At 44.6% G+C, this 8612-nt stretch overlaps 1 long non-coding RNA gene across 1 annotated transcript; it reads left to right on the top strand.

The window, feature by feature from the left end:
* The first annotated feature begins 971 nt into the window (after positions 1–971).
* On the top strand, positions 972–8056 carry LOC118726844. The gene is made up of 3 exons (XR_004990420.2): positions 972–1186; positions 4175–4181; positions 8046–8056. It is a non-coding gene; the product is annotated as an uncharacterized LOC118726844 (long non-coding RNA).
* The last annotated feature ends 556 nt before the right edge of the window (positions 8057–8612 follow it).

The following is an 8612-nucleotide window of genomic DNA, read 5'->3' as shown; positions in this document are numbered from 1 at the left end:
AGATACAGAGACAAAGAAGCATTGGACAGACTGTCAAACTACAGCAGAAGGCAGGGGTGAGGGTCTGTAAGAGATCAACTAAAGGACTTGTACGCATGCATATGGACATAATCATTGGACACAAAACACTGGTGGGGGTAGGGGAGGCCAGGGGGAGGTCAATGGGAGAAAACAGGAGACATATGTACTATTCTTTGTAATACTTCAAACAATAAAAACAAAACAAAACAGGAGGACAACTTAAGGGAGCTGTGGGACAACATGAAACATAATAATATTCACATAGCAGGTGTGCCAGAAGAGGCAGAAAGAGAGAAGGGGATAGAGAATGTGTTTGAAGAAACAAGAGCAGAAAATTTCTCTAACCTGGTGAAGGAAGAAGTCACACAAGTTCAGGGAGCACAGATTTTCCCAAGCACAAAGAACCCAAACAGGCCCACACCCAGACATATCATATTTAAAATGCCCAAAATTAAAGACAGAGAGAGAATCTTAAAGGCAGCAAGGGAAAAGCAAACTGCTACCTACAAAGGAGTTCCCATAAGGCTGACACCTGATTTCTCATAGAAACTCTACAGGCCAGAAGGGAATGGCACAAAGTACTCAAGGTAATGGGAAGCAAGGATCTGAGACCAAGATTACTATATCCAGCAAGGCTACCACTCAAAATAGACAGTGAAATAAAGAGCTAAAAAAAAAGAAAAAAAAAAAGAAAAAAAAGACTAAAGGAGTTCATCACCACCAAGACAGCATTACAAGAAATGCTAAAGGGACTGCTATATTGTGAAGAAGAAAAAGAGAGAGAGAGAGAGAGAGAGAGAGAGAGAGAGAGAGAGAGAGAGAGAGAAACCTAGGCATACAGAATTAAAATAGCAATAAATAAGTACCTTTCAATAATAATATTATATATAAATGGATTAAATGCTCCAATCAAAAGGCATAGGCTAGCTGAATGGATATGAAAACATGACCCAACAATATGCTGTCTACAAGAGACCCACCTCAGAACAAAAGATGTTGGAGACCCGATGTAAGCTGACACAGTCCTTGCACCCAAAGAAGCTAGCAAGGCTAACCCCATACCCACACAGTGTCCCCAGGCTTGTTTGGATGGCGATTATCAGTAGAATGAGTGCAACCTTTCATGGCTTGCCAAGAAGTCTGTAACTGTTAACTGAGATTTGCTGTACTAAGAATCTGCCTGATTTTCTATACCGAGAATTTGTCCTTCTGCTCTGCCTCTCCCTTAGGGATTAAGAGGAACAAAGGATACATTCCTCTTGGCAGACCTCCTATTCCGTGTTTTGTGTATAAAAAGCATTACACAGGTAATAAAGTTGTTGCAGTCAGTCAATAGCTACCTGCAGTCCTCCCACTCCCGCTTTCATGTCTTTCTTTTCTCAATTCCTACCTCCCTACGCCAGCCCAGTTCGATCTGTCAGGCTGGCCCTGGCAAAAAGACTCACACAGAATGAGTGAAGGAATGGGGGAAACTGTCCATGCAAATGGAAAAGAAAAAAAAAGCTGGTGTAGCAGTACTCATATCCAACAAAATAGACTTCAGAATGAAGACCATCACTGAAACAACAGAGGTCACTACATGGCACTGAAAGGATCAATCCAACAAGGGGATATAACTCTGGTAAACATGTATGACCCAATAGAGGAGCACCTAAATATATAAAAATACTTCTAGAGGAGTTTAAGGGAGAGATTGACAGCAATATAGTCATAGCAGGGGATTTTATACTTCATTGTATAAAACTTCCAGACAAAAATTAACAAGGAAACAGTGACTCTAAAGAACAAAATGGATCAGATGGATTTAATTGACATTTATAGAATGTTTTACCACAAAGCTACATTCCTCTCAAGTGCACATGGGTCATTCACACAGAGAGACCACATGTTAGGACACAAAACAAGTCCCAACTAGTTCAAGAAGATTGAACTCATATCAAACATCTTCTCAGATCACAGTGAAATCAAATTAGAAACTAACTACAGTAAAAACACTCCAAAACATTCAAACACATAGAAGTTAAATAGCATGTTATTAAACAATGATTGAGTTACCAATGAGATCAAGAAATAAATAAATAAAAAAAACTTCTGGAAACAAATGAAAATGAACAGAACACACAACAACCCAAAAATCTCAGGAGGATCCAAGATGGCTGCACAGGTAAACACCTAACCACAGCCTCACACAATTTCAATAAAATACAACTAAAATACAAAATGGACATTACCCAGAACTACAGGAAAGTCGACTGACTGGAAATTCTACAATGAGAAGGAAAGAGAAAACCAGAAGGAAAATCAGAGCAGCTGTAAAAGTCTAAGGTACGGAGACACGGTGCACACGTGGGGAGAGGACGGAGTTGGAGAGGAGGGGCGGCTGAGTGCCTGGCTGGCGTTCCCTAACGGAAAGGAGATAAAAGCTCCAGACTGTGCTGAGCCTCAGTTCTGACTACACTGAACCCCAGTTCTGGGCCAGACCCCGGGGACCCAGGCTCATACAGAGGGAGCCTGGGCTGTAAGGCGGAAACCTGGGGAAGTGGCGAAAGGAGGTCCTGGAGGCGCGCACATTTCTCGCAGAGAACGGGCGGTTGACTGTGCCACTGGATTGCCCTGGTGGGAGGGAGACAGGGGCTCCAGACTGCTCTGAACTCCATTTCCAACTCCACTGCCAACTGAACTGAACCCTAGTTCCAGGCTCTTTGGGGGAGAGCCTAGACTGTTTCGTAATGGGTGAAACTCGAGGGCACCTTTCTCTCAGAGGTGCTTGCAGCGAGTACTGAAGGACCCTGAGGATTACTGAGACTCAGGAGCCTCATAATGCGTGGCTGATGGAAGCCAAGGCTGTAGGCTCCACCCTGAAACTCTGCCCCATCCAAGCTGAACACAGAGGCTTTTAAGGCTACCAACTCAGGGAAGCTGTGAAAATGCCAAGACAGGAAACAGATCACAAACGAAAGAAATGGAGGACAAAAAGGGACTGGATATAGAGTTCAAAACCACATTTATAAGGTTTTTCAAGAATTTCCTAGAAAAGGCCGATAAAATAAATGAGACCTATGAGGATATGAAAAGGGATCAACTTGAAATAATAAGGGATCAACAAGAAATAATAAGGGATCAACAAGAAATAAAAAAGGATAAACAAGAAATAAAAAATACATTGTCTGAAATAAAAAATATTATACAGAGTCCTAAAAACAGAATGGAAGATCGCAAGAATCAAGTCAAAGATTTGGAACATAAAGAGCCAGAAGATACTCCTCTGCAGAAGCAAGAAGGAAAGAGAATCCAGAAAGTTGAAGATAATGTAAGAAACCTCTGGGACAACTTCAAGCGAACCAACATCAGAATTATGGGGGTCCCAGCAGAAGAGAAAGAGCAAGATACAGAAAGAATACTGGAAGAAATCGTGACAGAAAACTTCCCCCACCTGGTGAAAGATTTAGACTTACAAGTCCAGGAAGCGCACAGAACTCCAAACAAAAGGAATCAAAGAGGACCACACCAAGTCATAATTAAAATACCAAGAGAAAAAAACAAAGAGAGAATATTAAAAGCAGCAAGAGCAAAGCAGGTAGTTACCTATAAAGGAGCACCCATACGATTGTCAGCTGATTTCTCAACAGAAACCATACAGGCCAGACGGGAATGGCAAGAAATATTCAAAGTGATGAATAGCAAGAACCTACAGCCAAAAATAATCTACCTAGCAAAGCTATCACTCAGAATTGAAGTCCAGATAAAGAGCTTCACTAATAAATAAAAAAAATAGCTAAAGGAGTTCATCACCGCCAAGCCAGAATTATATGAATTGCTGAAGGGGGTTCTTTCGGAAGAGAAAGAAAATAAAGATAAAAATTATGAACAATAGCCAGGCCCGGAGCAGCTGGGCCCGGGTCAGCCCTGCCCAGAGAAGCTGGTTCGGAAGTATCCAAGCCCAGAGCAGCAGCAGCCAGGCCCAGAGCAGCCAGGCCAGGAACAGCCAGGCCCAGAGCGGCAGCAGCCAGGCCTGGAGCAGCAGCAGCCAGGCCCGGAGCAGCTGGGTGCGAAGCGGCGGCAGCCGGGCCGGGAGCAGCTGGACCGGGAACAGCAGCAGCCAGCCCAGGAGCGGCAACAGCCGGCCCGGTGCAGCCGGACCCGTAGCAGCCAGGTTGGAAGTAGCCAGGTCGGGAGCAGCCAGGCCTGAAGCAGCCAGGCCTGGAGCAGCAGCATTCAGGCCCTGAATGGCAGCAGCAAGTTTACATGTAAACAAGTTTGCTTCTCAGTTACCAGGGCAGAAAAAAAGGTTTAAAATTATTAGATTTTAAAATTTATTCTTAAAAATATAAAAGTTTATTAATTAAAAAAAACAACAAGGAAATTAAAAAACCTGATGAACAATATTAACTGTTGATTATAATAGAATCAGAGATTTGGGAGGGGAGTGGACTGACAATTCTCGGGGAAAAGAAAAGAGGGAGATACAGGAAGAGACTGAACATAAACTGTGCACCTATGGATGAGGACAATGGGGGGGGGGGAAGGGCAGAGGGTGGGGTGGGAACCTGGTGGAGGGGGGAAAAATGAGAAACTTTTGTGATAATATGAGCAGTAAAGATTGATTAAAAAATAAATTAATTAATTAAAAAAAAGGGAAAAAAGTTATGAACAACAAATACGTAACTATCAACAAGTGAATCTAAAAACCAAGGGAATTAAAAAAAAATCTGATGAACAATATTAACTGGTGAATATAATAGAATCAGATGTATGGAAAAGGAGTGGACTGACGATTCTCAGGGAAAAGGGGAGAGGGGGATGTGGGAAGAGACTGAACAAAAACTGTGCACCTATGGATGAGGACAATGGGGGGTGGGGAAAGGGCAGAGGGTGGGGTGGCAACCTGGTGGAGGGGAGCAATGGAGGGGGGGGGGAAATGAGGAACATTTGTAATAATATGAACAATAAAGATTTATTAAAAAAAAATCTCTGGGACACAGCAAAAGCAGTCTCCAGAGGGAAGTTCTTAGCACTACAGGCATACTGAAACACACACACACACACGAAAAATGAATAATAATTTACTTAAGTGTACAACTTAAAGAATTAGAAAGAAAAGAAGAAAAACCCACAGGAAGTAGAAGGAAGGAAATAAAAAATTAGGGCAGACATAGGTGACATAGAGACTAAAAATAAATAAATAAATAAATAAATAAAAAATACAAAAAAGCAATGAAATCAAGAGCTGATTCTTTGAAAGGATAAACAATATTGATACACCATTAGCCAGATTCATCAAGAAACAAAGAGAGAGGACCCAAGTAAATAAAATCAGAAATGAAAGCAGAGAAGTAAACACTGACACCACAGAAATACAGAGAATTGTAAGAAAATACTATGAACATCTATATGCCAACAAGCTGGACAATGTGGATGAAATGGAAAAATTCCTAGAAAAAGAAACCTCCCAAAATGGAATCAGTAAGAATCAGAAAACCTGAAGAGGCCAACAACAGCTAATAAAATAGAAGCAGTAATAATAATAATAATAAACCTTCCAGGTCCTGATGGTTTCACAGGGAAGTTTTACCAACCATTCAAATAAGAACTAACACTTATCCTCCTTGAACTATTAAAAAAAAAAAATTCAAGAGAAAAAAACACTCCTGAGGTCTTTAAAATATTTATATTGATTTCAGAGAGAAAGGGAGAAAGAGATGGAAACACCAATGATAAGAGAGAATCATGGATGGGCTGCTGCCTCCATGTGGATTGTGCCCTTGTTGCATGTATTCCTGGATGCTAACACTCCATACAATCTGAAGGCTACCACTCTATTCACTGAGCCAAACCACCCAGGGCCCAAAGTCCTTTTCTAAGGCTGGCATTATCCTAATTCCAAAACCAGATGACGACACTACAAAGAAAGAGAATTATAGGCCAATATCCTTGATGAACATAGATGCTAAAATCCTCAACCAATTATTAGCACATCATATCCAGCAATATATTAAAAAAAAGATCATACACCATGACCAAGTGGATTTATTCCAGGGATGCAAGGCTGGTACAATATTTGCAAATCAATAAATGTGATGCATCCCATAAACAAATTGAAAGACAAACATCACATGATCATATCAGTAGACACAGAAAAAGCATTCAACAAATTCCAGTATCTATTTTTGATAAAAACTCACAGGAAAGTGGGATAGAGGGAGCATATCTCAACATGATAAAGGCCTTATATGGAAAACCTACAGCCAACATCAAACTCAATGAGCAAAAACTAAAACCATTTCCTCTAAGAGCAGGCACAAGACAGGGATGTCACTTTCACCACTTATTCAACATAGTATTAGAAGTTCTCACCACAACAATCAGGCAAGAAGAAAAAATAAAAGGAATCCAAATTGGAAAAGAGAAAATAAAACTCTCATTATTTGCAGGTGACATAATATCGTACATAGAAACCCTTTAAGACTCCACAAAGAACTACTAGATTTAATAAATAAATTTGGGAGGATCCAAGATGGCTGCTTGGGTAGACACCTAACCGCAGCAGCACACAACAATTTCAATGGAATACAACTAAAATGTAGAGTGGACATCGCCCAGAGCTACAGGTAGTCGACTGACTGAAAATTCTACAACAAGAAGGAAAGAGAAAACCAGAAGGAAAATCAGAGGAGCTGAAAAAAAGCCTAAGGTACGGAGACATGCTGCGCGCCTGCACACACGCGCGCGCAGAGAGGTCGCAGCCAGAGAGGAGGAGAGGGCTGGGTGCTGCCTGGCGTTCCCTAGCAGGAAGGAAATAAAACCCCCAGCCTGGGCTGAACCCCCGAACCGGCAGCGCTGACCACCAGTTATGAGCCAGACCTTGGGGACCCAGGCTCCGGCAGGGGAGACGGGGCTGTGAGGCGGAACCCCAAGCGAGCAGCTAAAAGCAGGGCCCCCAGAGTCGCGCGCACATTGCGCGCAGAGGACTGAATGTTGTCTCTGATGCTAGATCAGTGTTTTTCAACCTTTTTTGGGCAAAGGCACACTTGTTTCATGAAAAAAATTACGAGGCACACCACCATTAGAAAATGTTAAAAAATTTAACTCTGTGCCTATATTGACTATATATAAAGTAATTCTCTTGAATAGGAATCAAATAAACACAAAGAAAGTATTTTATAATTACTTTATTATGAAATATTAAGTAAACAAAATAGTGAAAAATTATAAAATTCTTGTCTTGTCTGCACCTACGGCACACCAGGCAACATCTCACGGCACACTAGTGTGCCGCGGAACAGCGGTTGAAAAACGCTGTGCTAGATTACCCTAGCAGGAAGAAACAAAGCCTCCAGCGGCGGTGCTGAGCCTCAGTCCGGACTGCTCTGAACCCCAGTCCTGGACCAGACCCTGGGCACCCAGGCTCGGCCAGGGGGAGACAGGGCTGTGAGGCGGAATCCCGGGGGAGCGGCGAAAAGCGGAGCCCCCAGAGTCGCGCACACTGCTCACAGAGGACAGTCTGTTGACTCTGATCCTAGACTCCCCTAGCGGGAAGGAGAAAAAAAAAAAAGCTCCAGACTGGAGGAATGTGACAGGGAGCAGGAGCCCCTGCCGGACACCAGCCAGCTGGGCCCTGCAGGGAGCCGGGCGACGGGGCCCCCAGGGGGGGGGGGTGCCCCTGAGCCTTCAACCTCTGAGCGCGAGCAACGGAGCCAAGGCCGGGGGCTGCTTCCTGGGCGGCGCCGACCCCGGCAACAGGCTGAAGCAGCGCAGGAGCCAGCGGAGAACAAAGGGGTGCCACAGGCCAACCTGCTGAGCTCCCAGGTCAGGAGGAAGAAACCAAAGTTCCCAATGTGAAGAAATCAAGTGAGAGCAAAAGATAGTAAAATTACTTAAGAAAGAATACAAAGAAGATCTTGAAAAATCAAAGACTAAGTCAGAACTCAACTCACCAGCCAACATTGCAACATAAATGCGTTTAAAAAAAAAAAAAAAAAAGGACAGAATGTTGGAACAGCGGCGGCCAGGCCTAGAGTGGCCAGGCACAAAGCAGTGGCAACTGGGCCCGGAGCAGCAACGGCCAGGCCCCAGAGCAGCAGCAGCCAGAACCAGAGCAACAACAGCCAGCACTGGAGCAGCCAGACCTGGGGCAGTGGCAGCCAGGCCTGAGGTGGAGGTAGCAAAGCTCAGGGTGGCCAGTCCAGGAACACCCAGACCCGGAGTGGCAGGGCCCGGAGAAGCTGGGTCCAGAGCAGCCGGGTTGGGAGCAGCCAGGCCCAGAACAGCAGTAGCCAAGCCCGAAGCATCCAGGCTGGGAGCGGCCAGACTCGGAGCGGCCGGGCCTGGGGCAGCTGGGCCTGGAGCAGCCGGGTCTTGTGCGGCCAGGCCCGGAGCAGCAGCTGCCAGGCTGGGAGCGGCCAGGCCCGGAGCAGCAACAGCCAGGTCCAGAGCAACTAGGTTGGGAACAGTGGTGACCAGACCCGGAGCAGCTGGTTGTGGAACGAACCAGAGCAACAGAGGCCAGGCCCAGAACAGCCAGGCCCGGAACAGCTCGCTCTTCACCTGCCCCTGCCCCACGGCTGCCTCTCAGACATGGCTGGAAACTTTTG

Source organism: Pipistrellus kuhlii, unplaced genomic scaffold (assembly GCF_014108245.1).
Source record: "Pipistrellus kuhlii isolate mPipKuh1 unplaced genomic scaffold, mPipKuh1.p scaffold_m20_p_23, whole genome shotgun sequence".
NCBI classification, from domain to species: Eukaryota; Metazoa; Chordata; class Mammalia; order Chiroptera; family Vespertilionidae; genus Pipistrellus; species Pipistrellus kuhlii.
This window is presented reverse-complemented; position numbering and strand designations above follow the sequence as displayed.